Below are 12,749 nucleotides of genomic sequence, written 5' to 3'. Positions count from 1 at the left end.
CTCTTTTCTGAAAGGTCTTGTAGTAGTAGACAAGCAAATTTTGTGAATACAATAATACAATTAAGTTGCACTGTTGATGAATGTATAGAGATCAGATTAAACTTGAAGTTAGGAATGAATAAGACTTGTTTGAGAATAATCTTGGACTGAGAATAACATCACCAATCAAGGTCACCTTTACCTTATATCCATTTGGTAGTGATACTAGATATGGGTAGACCAAGGTGTTGGTATTAGTTAGGATGTTTCTACTGTGAGTGATATGCTCAAATTACACCTTTAATTAGCGTAAAGCAGACGATGTCAAATATAGTAACCCAACAAGGTTGGGGTTGAATCCCGCAGGGAATATTGTGTAAAAAGGTGACTAAACTCGTAGAATGCTTAATTTAGGTCTAACGTCTTAATCCAATGATGTTTGTAAAAGTTGGTTGTTTATGACTAATAGCTAACTAATTGCTTTGGATTATAATTTATGATAAAAGAAACCAAGGTTGTGTCCCCTTTAGATGAAGTGTATGATCATAGGTATTGCTCTCGATATACTTCTAATGGATCGTTTGTATGGATGCAATTAACCTCTATGTGAATCTAGACTATTTCCCAATAAGAAAAGATTATTTTTTTCTATGCTTTTTCCAAAGATAAGAAAGTATGCATGAAGAACGGTTAATTATGCCAAGTAAATCCCTCTTATTCCTAAGTGAATTTATTAAACAATGTTTAAAGCCTGGAGTTCTTGCTATTTATTCTTACCAAACCCTAGTTATTTTCCCAAATAAACCCAAGTTTATGGCATTAGCTAATGTTTGCAACTACTAACTATATGATGAAAACGAAGAACAAATAAACACTAACAATCCATTATGCATATATCGCTCACAATCCCCAATCACAAAACACCCATCATTGGGTTCACAGCCCTAATAAGGAAATTTAGCTACTCAAAGAAGAAGAGGAACAATAAGAAATAATTGAGATCATAATGCTTACGAATGATTGCTTAGAATTGAAGAGAAATTAATTGCAATTGTTTGTAATCCCAAAAGACTTTAAAAACTATGAGTATTTAGTGCTAAGGAAATAAAAGCTGAAATCTAGTGAATTATATCTTACAAGAAACCTATATCAGGTATTTATAGGAGTCTAAGTCGTGAGAAGTAAAAAGACAAAACTGCCTGTCGGGTTCATTCTACGGACTGTAAAACCATTATGCGGACCGTCAAATTGCTGCCCTTCAACCGTCAAACAGTCTCCTTCACTTTTCTACGCTACTCTTTGACGGACCGTCAAAATTTTGCAGTCCGTGTAATTGTTCCGCAGGATTGATTTTCTGTGCACTGCTTACTGTGACCGTTCTACGGTACTTTTGACGTTCTGCAGAAAGTTCTGTGGGCTGTCTAATTGCTCCGTCAAATTGCCTTTTTCAGTGACTTGTTATTTTCTCCATTTCTTTCCGCATTTTCACAAACTTATCCAACTTTTGCCATCAAAACACTTAATACCTGAAATACAATAAAAACCTCATAAAAATGACATGAACTTGCTTGAAAACAAGTAAAACTCTTCGCCAAAAGCGTCACATGTGCCGAAACTACGCGGCCCGTCAACAACCCCAACTTAAAGTCTTTGCTTGTCCTTAAGCAAGTCACACGACACAATGACTCAACTAAACTCAGATATCACAGAGTAATGATGTCTACAATGGTTTTGACTCCGAACTACAGGCATGCACGTTTTTCTTCCGAGGACCACCCCATTTTCTATTTTTAAACTATATGCACAACTCAAGAGTACTACGACTAACAATGATGCTTCAATGCATGGCATGACATTACATTATCGGACATATTATAATGCACACAAACGCTACTTTCGGCGGTCACTTAATTTTGATCAATTCTTATCCTTTCGCCCTCACATCGACCAAAGAATGTCCCAGCACACATATATACAACAATAATGGGACGAAGATCAAAGAGAAGATAAGAACACTCAAACTCACAAAGAAGTTCATATCTACACATGCAAATACCATAAGCTTGCCCTTATTTTCTATACTTTCATCCTAGGTTCATTCAGTTGTTATCACATTAGGACTTATAATGTAGGCTTAGGGATGGGTAGGATACTTTTTGGATATTAGTGACTAACCCTCCTTGAACACTACAACATCTCCTCACCTTAATACGCCTCTTATGCAACCCTTTCCTTTTCTTTCAAGTTTTCGACCTCGATGTGGTTTTATTCCTAATCAATTTACAATTCTTTTTGTGTTACACTTTTCTGATTTTTCTTTTTTGTTTTTTGTTTTTTTTTGTTTTTATATATGCAACCACCACATCGGATCCCAACTAGCAAACTCTACCACCCCCAACTTATGTTTTCAACAACTACTTCACATTTATTTCACTTAATTTTGATCAATTCTTATCCTTTCGTCCTCACATCGACCAAAGAATTTCCCAGCACACATATATACAACAATAATGGGACGAAGATCAAAGAGAAGATAAGAACACTCAAACTCACAAAGAAGTTCATATCTACACATGCAAATACCATAAGCTTGCCCTTATTTTCTATGCTTTCGTCCTAGGTTCATTCAGTTGTTATCACATTAGGACTTGTAATGTAGGCTTAGGGATGGGTAGGATACTTTTTGGATATTAGTGACTAACCCTCCTTGAACACTACAACATATCCTCACCTTAATACGCCTCTTATGCAACCCCTTCCTTTTCTTTCAAGTTTTCGACCTCGATGTGGTTTTATTCCTAATCAACTTACAATTATTTTTGTGTTACACTTTTCTGATTTTTCTTTTTTTTTTGTTTTTTTGTTTGTTTTTATATATGCAACCACCACATCGGATCCCAACTAGCAAACTCTACCACCCCCAACTTATGTTTTCAACAACTACTTCACATTTATTTCACCCCCCAACTTAGGCATTTTGCCTCATCTATCTAGTAGCCTCAAGGAGGGATAGGTATGAAGATGGATTTATTTCACAAAGGGTAAGGTTTCATTATTGGCTAGCCAAGAAAAAGGTCAAAAGGCTCAAAAAGGGAAAACTAGGGATATTCACAATAATATGATTAGGCTTATTTAGGAAAAGTGACTATTTACTCAAAAAAAGCCTAAGATCATCTTACAACCAAACCAACTGTCGGATTCAAACATGACTAGCAGGGCAAGTTCTAGATTATACATGCATAAATAGAACAAAACTAACAACTCACACACACATTGGCATCAGGACGACCATATAAAATTGTGACCTCCTAGGTACTCGTCCATTACACACAATACCCCAATAATAATAATGTCACACAAAGATTCAAATCATGTCAATCAATAGCTGTTTCTAAGTATGCATTTTTCAAATTTTCGAGGGGTCCAAAATTTCCAACAAACCACAAACAACATGCCACAGTTACAGAACAATAGCAAATAAGTCAAAACTTCTCCACTCAACCTAAGCAACAACCTAAACATGCTAGTTTCAATAAAATAAAACCCCTCAGGAAAAGAACTCTGACAAAGAAAATCTGAGGGGATCCTAAACACATATATACAATATTAACAAGAACACATGGCCCACCCCCAACTAAAGATAATGCATTGTCCCCAAGGCATGGAAATAAGCAAAACAAAAAGTTAGGACTACCTAAAGCACTCTAGGCGCGGTGTGATCACCTCAATGGTGGTATCTAGTGCCTGCTCCGCTGCTGAAACTGTAGTAACAACAGCTGGCTCTATTTGACTCTGAGAGCGCGGTTCCTCCTCGGGACCCGTGGTAATAGCCTCTGCCGGTATCACAAGGCTAGGCACTGCCACCTCAACAGGAGGGGCATGGCTGGATGACGCCCCCGTAAAATTGGTCTCCTCACAAGAGCGCCGTTGTACCTTCTGAAACTGCCTTTCCTCCTCACTTTCTTCTTCCTCCTCCTCATCATCTTCTCCTTCATCCCTAGGCCTTTTGCTCATAGCCCCGGATGGTGACTTATCTCCCAACAAGTTAACGACTGGCAACAGAGAAGCCAAGTCTAGAGTCTGTGCTGGTGGCGGGTTTGTAGTCGCAAGTCCCTCTTTAACCTTAAATTTTATCACATCTGCCTTCAACTGTATCAAATATGTGTGCATCATCCCCAAATTAACTATAGGGCTTACTTTCTCAAGCTCAACAATCCGTCTCTCAAGTCCATTAATCCGAGAATGGATAAGGCTATGGGAATCCTCCCAAGTCTTCCTCGCTGGTTCCAAGGCTGTTGTCACCCTTTTATCTATAAACCCCTGCAGCTGAGCCATCAAGTTAGCAACCTAGCGATCTGCTTTGTCGGCTTTCACAAACGCATGATGGAAGTTCTGAGCATTAAATTGTATCATAACGCCTCCAGACAAGGCTGTGGATGTCGGGGCCACATGGCTGCTCGGAGAGGTAGGAGTGCTATGAACAATCGGAGCAGCATGGGTAGATGGACCTGTAGATGAAGTCGGGGTACCTGAAGTGGACTGAGCTGCTGTGCCCGTGTCGGTCGGCCCCTCCTGCAAAGCCTCGGGGGTTGCCTGCTCATTCACCTGGGATGTTGGAGCAGGCTGTCCACTTATGAGCTCTGTGGTAACATCCGTAGGAGTATGAATATCCCCACCTTTGCTCTTCCATAGGTCATACATACTGTTGGCCTGTAATCGATGATCTCGGTATGCATAGCGATCAATATTTTCCCGTAAGATTAACGCTGTAATGAGGCAAGGATATGCTAATGACAATTCCTTGGTCAAGGATCTCTGCTGAAATTGTTGAACCACTAACTCCCCCAAATTGATGTTGTACTTTGACATGATCGCAGCTACGAGTATGGCCCTCTCAACTGGAAATGTATTATCTGACTGAGTGGGGTACAACCTGTGGATCAATACGCTCCAACAAAATTCTCCTTCAACTGACAAGTCTGCTTTCTTCAGAAGGCCCGAGGTATTCCTACTCCACACAGGGGAACCCTTTTCTATAACTGAAGCAACCCAAGGCAACTCAGACAGCTTGTCCTGTCGATCACCACCCAACCTGTACTTAAGCTCATCCGTGTTCGGCGGTGGTACATAGTCGGGGCCAAAGTATAAACGATTGATTGTTGCGCTAGAAATATTGATTTTCAAGCCTTGGACTGTCACTTCTTCCAACGGGGCTAGTTTCTTCCTCTTAAACTGAACCGGTTTGTAGGCATTTTTGACCTTCGCAGCATAATTTGCATAAAATTCCCGAACTAGAGCCGGGATATACTCACCTGGAGAGTGGCTAATGAAGTTCCACTTATAGTGGTCAAGAGTTGCAAGGATTCGTGGAAAACCCTCTAGTCTGTCTAAGATAATTCTTTTCTCCTCATGAATGCTATCTTCGGTCCACCCCCCCCCCCCCCCCTCTTTCTCTTCAAGCCCCTAGTCATATATTTCTTTGGAGCGTGGCACAGAAAATCTGACGCTGTGTTCGGATCTTTCTTTCATTTGGATTTCTCGCAGCCTAGCAGCCTCAACTTCATATTTCTAGCTGCTAGAGGATGTTGAAGTGCCCCCCTTTTCAGACTGGGAGGGCACTTGTACTTGGGCAGCACCCCTAGCTCGGGTAACTCTAGCTGTCAGTGGTTCCTCATCCCCAGCTTTAGTAGCCCCTTGGTCAGGCTCGTCACAGAGTCCCCTGCGACCTTGTGCTCTGTCCTTGCCTCTGCCTCTTCCAGTAGTTGTAGTACCTCCTCGAACCTTAGGATCTATACCTGTGGAAAGTACGTCAGTATCACCATCAAATTATATTTCAGTGCAATGTTTTGTAATACACAGAAGTAAACCGTCAAAAGGTTTGACGGACCGTAGGAATTTTCGCGGTTCTCACAAATGGCCGTCAAATGGGAACAATAGACAATTTTACTCCTAAACATTTGACGATGAAGTTTGACGATCCGCAGAAATTTCTGCGGTCTGTCAAACATACCGTTAAATGGTTACAGTGAACTATAAAATGGTTACAGTGAACTACTTTATACTGAACCCTTTGACAATGAAGTTGACGATTCGCAGAAAATTCTGCGGTCTGTCAAACCTATCGTCAAATGGTAACAGTATACATGTCTGAGTTGAGGACTTTTGACGACACTTTTGACGGACCGTCAAAGTTATTACGGTCCGTCAACCTTGTCGTCAAAATTCTTCGACTCAGTTCTTGTCTTTTGGTGTTACACTGACTCTTCAATTCAAAACACATGCTTATACATCACACACAATTGTCAAACTCATATAAAGCCCAGGTTACTCAGACTTCACCCTTTGCGTTAATTATCTTGATTTAGGCATTTCATCGAACAGCTAGCGGGCATAATGAAGTTTGTATTCAAAAACTTGAACACAACCATCGGAATGCCCTCCAACCCAACAGAGCATCATTTTGAGTTCATCAATATACAACCTTTTGCACATACCCCACCCCCAACTTAGATTATCAATTATGGACTACAAGTCCCAGTGATAGAGCCCGCAAGTTTAAATTGTGAAACCAACCATACTTGACTAACAACTTGAACGAGAAGATCATGGGAATACAAAATCACATACCTGACTTTCTTGTTGGAATGGAGAGTTAAGCACAAGCAACCAAAATTCTTTACATAGGCACCATGTTCTTTTATTTTTTATTTTTCTTGAGGCAACTAGGGTTTATTTTTGTGGAGGGAAGGGAGGAATTATGTATGGAAAGGAAGTAATGGGGGTTAGTGGGATGTGATTGTAGGGATTGAATGGGAGGATTTTTAGGTGTTTGTTTTTGAGCAGGAGAGGAAAGGTGGAGGGACTTGAATTGGAACGGTTTTTTTTTTTTTAAACTTACCCAACCTCCTTTTGAATACTTATACACGTGTTAATTAAGAAAAGAGAAAAAAACGATCGTAAAATTTTATACGGACCGTAGAAAGGTACCTGGGATGATGAACTAGCAACCATTAGATTGTGACAAGTTTATGCTTCATTTGACGGACCGTATAAATTTTTACGGTCGTCAAATCTTAGCTTAAACGCGTTACAGTAAGCTGGTTTTTCTTGTGCCATTAAACTATCCATTTTGCGGTCTGTCAAAATTTTGACGGTCCGTATGACGTACGGTATAACAGGAATAGTGGGTGATGTTTGTCACCTTTATTTTGTGCTTCCTTTTACGGTCCACAAATTTTTTGACGGACCGTAAAAACTGGCGCAGAATTTTCATCGGCGTTTTTGCCACTTTTTCGTCCAACTTGTTCATATCTTGCACCCAAAAAAAAAAATCACCCTATACATATCCTACCTAAGTTACAAAAATTTCAAAGAAACAACAAAAATTACACATGGGTTGCCTCCAATGAAAAGCTTGATTTTACGTTGCACCACGATAGTGTGACCAATTTACTCTTGGTCAAGACTCGCTGAGTCAGTATTCGTTCCAAAGTGCTTCAACTGGTGTTGGTCAACAATTCTATCTCCATCAACCATCCCATGATAGTGCTTCACGCTCTGCCCGTTCACCTTAAATGTCTGAGTTCTATCTCCAGACTTCAGTTCAATCGCCCCATGGGGTGAAACACTTACCACCTCAAACGGACCGGACCACCTTGACTTAAGCTCACTCGGTAGTAGTTTCAATCGAGAGTTAAACCGCAAGACAGGATCACCCTTGTAGAATTATCGCTTCAGGAACCGCAAGACAGGATCACCCTTGTAGAATTCTCGCTTCAGGATTTTCTTGTCATGATACTGCTTCATTCTCTCTTTATAAAGTGCTGCACTTTCATATGCTTGGTACCGGAATTCATCCATCTCATTGAGTTTAAACAACCTGAGTTTGGTCGCCTCTTCGCAATCCATGTTTAGTTTCTTTAAGGCCCACATAGCCTTATGTTCAAGTTTAATTGGCAGGTGACAAGCTTTTTCGAAAATGAGTTTGAAGGGTGAAGTCCCAATCGGAGTCTTAAAAGCAGTTTGGTATGCCCATAGAGCATCATCGAGCTTGCGGGCCCAATTAGTTCTATTTGCATTCACCGTTTTAGCTAGAATACTCTTGATCTCCCGATTGGAGACTTCAACTTGCCCACTTGTCTGAGGATGATAGGGTGTTGCCACCCTATGTTTGACACCATACTTCTCCATCAATCCTGCGAAGGCTCTATTGCAAAAGTGGGAACCACCATCACTGATTATAACCCTCGGAATACCAAACCGAGTGAATATATTTTTCTTTAGGAACCCCATGACACTCTTGGCCTCATTGTTAGGCAAAGCCACCGCTTCTACCCATTTCGACGCATAGTCCACAGCAACCAAGATATACTTCATGCCCCCAGAGCTCACAAAGGGTCCCATAAAATCAATCCCCTAGATATCGAACACCTTCACCTCCATCACAAAATTCATAGGTATCTCTTGCCTTCTGCCTATACTCCATTGCCTCTGACATTGATCATAAGACCGCACCAATATATTTGCATCATGAAAGATAGTCGGCCAGTAATAACCGCATTCAAGAACTTTAGCAGCAGTCCGGTTACCACTATGATGACCCCCAATAGGAGAGTCATGACATGCCTTTAGAATCGCCATCACTTCACTTTCGGGAACATAACGCCGAATGATGTTATTAGCACATGTTCTGAACAAGTAAGGCTCGTCCCAATAGTATTGACGAGAATCCTGTAAGAACTTCTTCTTTTGGTATGCTTTGATCTTTTCTAGAACTATGCCTGTCACCAAATAATTGGCAATGTCGGCATACCACGGTGCCACCTCCATTGACACAGCCAACAACCTCTCATCTGGAAACGCATCATCAATATCTAGCTCATCCGAAGGTCTCCTAGCTTCTTCAAGCCGAGAGAGATAGTCAGCAACCTGATTCTCAGTTCCCTTACGGTCTTTCACCTCAAAGTCAAACTCTTGCAGTTATAGCACCCATCAGATCAATCGTGGCTTAGCTTCCTTGTTCGCCATCAGGTATCTCAATGCAGCATGATCAGTGTATACCAAGACTTTGGACCCCAACAGATAAGCCCAAAACTTCTCAAAAGCAAAAACTATTGCAAGCAGCTCTTGCTCCGTCACTGTGTAATTCATCTGAGCAACATTCATTGTTCTGCTTGCATAATAGATCAGATGCATGATTTTGTTATGTCTCTGGCCAAGCACAGCACCGATAGCAAAACCACTTGCATCACACATTAATTCGAACGGTAGAGACCAGTCGGGAGAAACAATAATAGGTATTGTGGTCAACCGTTGCTTCAATTCATCGAATGCCTTTCGACACTTCTCGTTAAATTTAAACTTAGCTCTTTTTTAAGAAGCTTTCACATCGGATTAGCGATTTTTGAAAAATCCTTTATAAAATGCTTACAGAAACCGGCGTGTCCCAAAAAGCTCCGGACACCCTTAACTGACATAGGCGGAGGAAGCTTCGAAATCACATCAATCTTCGCTTGATCGACCTCAAAACCTTTTTCAGAGATTTTATGCCCGAGGACGATACCTTCCTTCACCATGAAGTGACACTTTTCCCAATTCAGCACCAGATTAGTCTCCTCACAGCGTTTAAGTACTTGACCCAGATGGCCAAGACAGTCATCAAAAGAATCACCAACAATCGAGAAGTCATCCATAAATACCTCGAGAAAGTCTTCCACCATATTAGAAAATATCGACATCATACACCGCTAAAACGTAGCCGGTGCATTGCAAAGACCAAACAACATTCTACTGAAAGAAAATGTCCCATACGGACAAGTTAAAGTCGTTTTCTCTTGATCTTCTAGGGCGATTTTGATCTGATTGTAGCCCGAATAACCATCAAGGAAGCAATAATAAGATCAGATCAAGCATTTGATCAATAAAAGGCATAAGGAAGTGATCCTTGTAAGTGGTAGTGTTGAGCTTGCGATAATCCATGCAAACTCTCCATCCGGTTACAGTCCTTGTTGAAATCAACTCATTCTTTGCATTGGGCACCACTGTGATGCCGCCATTTTTGGGAACACATTAGACTGGGCTCACCCATTTATTGTCAGCAATCGGGTAAACCACTCCAGCATCTAACCATTTGATGATCTCTTTCTTGACGACTTCTTGCATATTCCCATTCAGTCTCCTTTGATGCTCCACACTCGGCTTGCTATCCGCTTCTAACCGGATTTTATGTTCATAGATCGCAGAAGGAATTCCCCGAATGTCTGCTATGGTCCAACCAATGGCACGCATATACTCACGCAATACCTCCAAAAGTCGCTCAATATGTTCCTCAGTCAGTAGTGCTGAAACAATCACTGGCAATGTATTATTCGGATGAAGGAACTCGTACTTCAAATGTGACGGGAGCTGCTTAAGCTCCAACTTCGGTGGTTCAATGATCGAAGGCTTTGCTGGAGGAGTTGTTCTATTTTCCAGATCAAGATTCAGCTTCTTTGGGTGGTAAGAATATGAACCCAACCCAACAAGAGAATTAACCGTCTCCACATAACCCTCTATGTCTTCAGCATCAAAGTTTACAAGAATACCAGCCAGAGCTTCACCCAAACTTTCTTCTTCCATCTTGAACTCCACCGCTTCATCAACAACATCAAAAGAATCAATCACCGAAAATGTCTCAGAAGCACTTGGTAATTTCATCCCCTTGCTTGCCTGAAAAGTAATTTCCTCATCATTGACTCGGAACTTGATTTCATTTTTCTCCGAATCCATCAGAGCTCTCCCCGTAGTAAGGAAAGGTCTCCCCAGAATAATATGAATGTCCCGATCAACAGCATAGTTAAGAATCACAAAAGCTGCGGGCAACATAAATTTACCATTCCGCACAAGAACATCATCAACCACACCAACAGGCCTCTTAATAGATCTATCAGCCATTTGTAACCTCATAGTAGTCGGCCTTGGCATCCCCAAACCTGATTGATTATATATAGCAAGTGGCATCAAATTAATACTCGCCCTATTATCACACAAAGCACGAGAAAAATCATGGTGCCCAACAAAATAAGGAATGGTGAACGCCCAGGATCTCCCTTTTTCTGAATAATAGTTGTTGAAATGATGGAACTCACAGTGTGAGTCAAACTCACAGTTTCATGTTGCACCATTTTCTTCTTGGTCAGCAGGTCCTTCAAATATTTAGCAAAACCGGGCATCTCCTTAACAACTTCCAAGAAGAGAAAATTCAGAGACAACTGCTTTAGCTGATCATTAAATTTTTTAAACTTAGCATCTTCCTTCTTCTTCACCAACCTCTGAGGAAAGAGAGGTTTAGATTTGAAAAGCTAAGTCAAAGGGCGGAGAGCCCCTTTCACAGTTTGCTTGCTCTTGTCATCAGCCTCCTCCAAAATCTCTGAAATATCAGCAACCTTCTTGTCAGTAGGATTCTCATCAACAATAGTTAGTGCTTCAGATTGCACCTCTTCATCTTCATGTATTCGAGCTCAACAACCTTCTTTTTAGCACCTTGGAGTAGTTTACCACTCCGAGTACTAATGGCAAGCACACAGTCTACACCGCCTCTCCCGTTCTTCGAAGTTGGAACAGTGTCACTAGGAAGTCCTCCATTTTTAGGAGGGTGCTGCTCTCTAGAAATATCACGCATCTGCAACTCGAGCTTCTGAATAGTTGCTGTATAGGAACCCACTGTCTCCGTTAGCCCAGATAATGTCCTCTCAGACTTTGATTGATTTCCCAGAACCTTCTCAAGCATTTCTTAAACCCTCAAACTACTTTGCTATGTTGATTGTCCTTTCGGTGGAATATAAGGATTGGAACTCTTGTTCCCAAAATTGTTGTTGTTGTTGTAGCTCCCTTGGTTCGTACCACCATAATTACTATTGTAGTTCTCTGAGTAGTTGTTGTTGTAGGCACCCTGACCCTGCTGAGGTCTCTATTGATTCTGATTCTGGTACCCACCTTGGTAGTTCTATCTTTGATAACCCTTTTGAGAATTGTTCACATAGTTAGCGTCTTTAACCTGCATAAGAGGTCCCTCATGAAAAGGACCCTCTTGGGTCTGGTATATACCCTTCGACATACCTGACTCATCCTCACAAACATTTACCTTCTTAATCTGGGTCTCATCAAACTTCTTGGTTAGCAAGGAAATATTCATTGCAAGTTCAGCCAATGTTTGTTGGGTATCTTGGTTCTCCTTTACCATATTCTGGATTATGACACTACTATAAGGCACAATATCAACATTGTTTGAGTGCCCTGCCGGATTATGCGTAGTCAGCCTGTCAAGTATGTTGGTCACTCGTCGGTAAGATTTATTCATAAAACAACCATCAGCTGCATTGTTTGTAATTGATTGCGTCACTGGATCCAGCCCTCGATAGAACTTCTCTATTAATATGTTCTCCAGAAAACCATGATTTGGAATCTTCTGCAAATACTCTTTAAACCTCTCCCAAGCTTCATATAATTGTTCCCCTGGTCGCTGCTTAAATTCATAGATCTTGTCACGAATCTCAGCCTTCTTGTTAGGAGGGTACCATTTCTTGAGAAAGACTGCTACCATCTCTGCCCATGTAGTAATAGAATTCCGGGGCAGCTTCTCGAACCGTGCTCTTGCATCTCCAGCTAAGGAATATTTGAAAAGCCTCAGCCGAATAGCATCCTGCGAAGCGTTGTTTTGGATGTGATTAGCACATACATCCACAAAATTCTCCAAATGACATTGAGGGTCATTATCGGTAGAGTTCCGAAAG

The 12,749-nt window shown here is 41.1% G+C and overlaps 1 non-coding gene across 1 annotated transcript; it reads left to right on the top strand.

Moving 5' to 3' along the window:
* Window positions 1-12,404: 12,404 nt before the first annotated feature.
* Window positions 12,405-12,510, top strand: LOC132643027 (small nucleolar RNA R71). The gene has a single exon (XR_009583484.1). It is a non-coding gene; the product is annotated as a small nucleolar RNA R71 (small nucleolar RNA).
* The last annotated feature ends 239 nt before the right edge of the window (window positions 12,511-12,749 follow it).

Source organism: Lycium barbarum, chromosome 5 (assembly GCF_019175385.1).
Source record: "Lycium barbarum isolate Lr01 chromosome 5, ASM1917538v2, whole genome shotgun sequence".
Classification (NCBI taxonomy): domain Eukaryota; kingdom Viridiplantae; phylum Streptophyta; class Magnoliopsida; order Solanales; family Solanaceae; genus Lycium; species Lycium barbarum.
The sequence above is the reverse complement of the archived record's forward strand: the minus strand, read 5'-3'. Positions and strand labels throughout refer to the sequence as shown.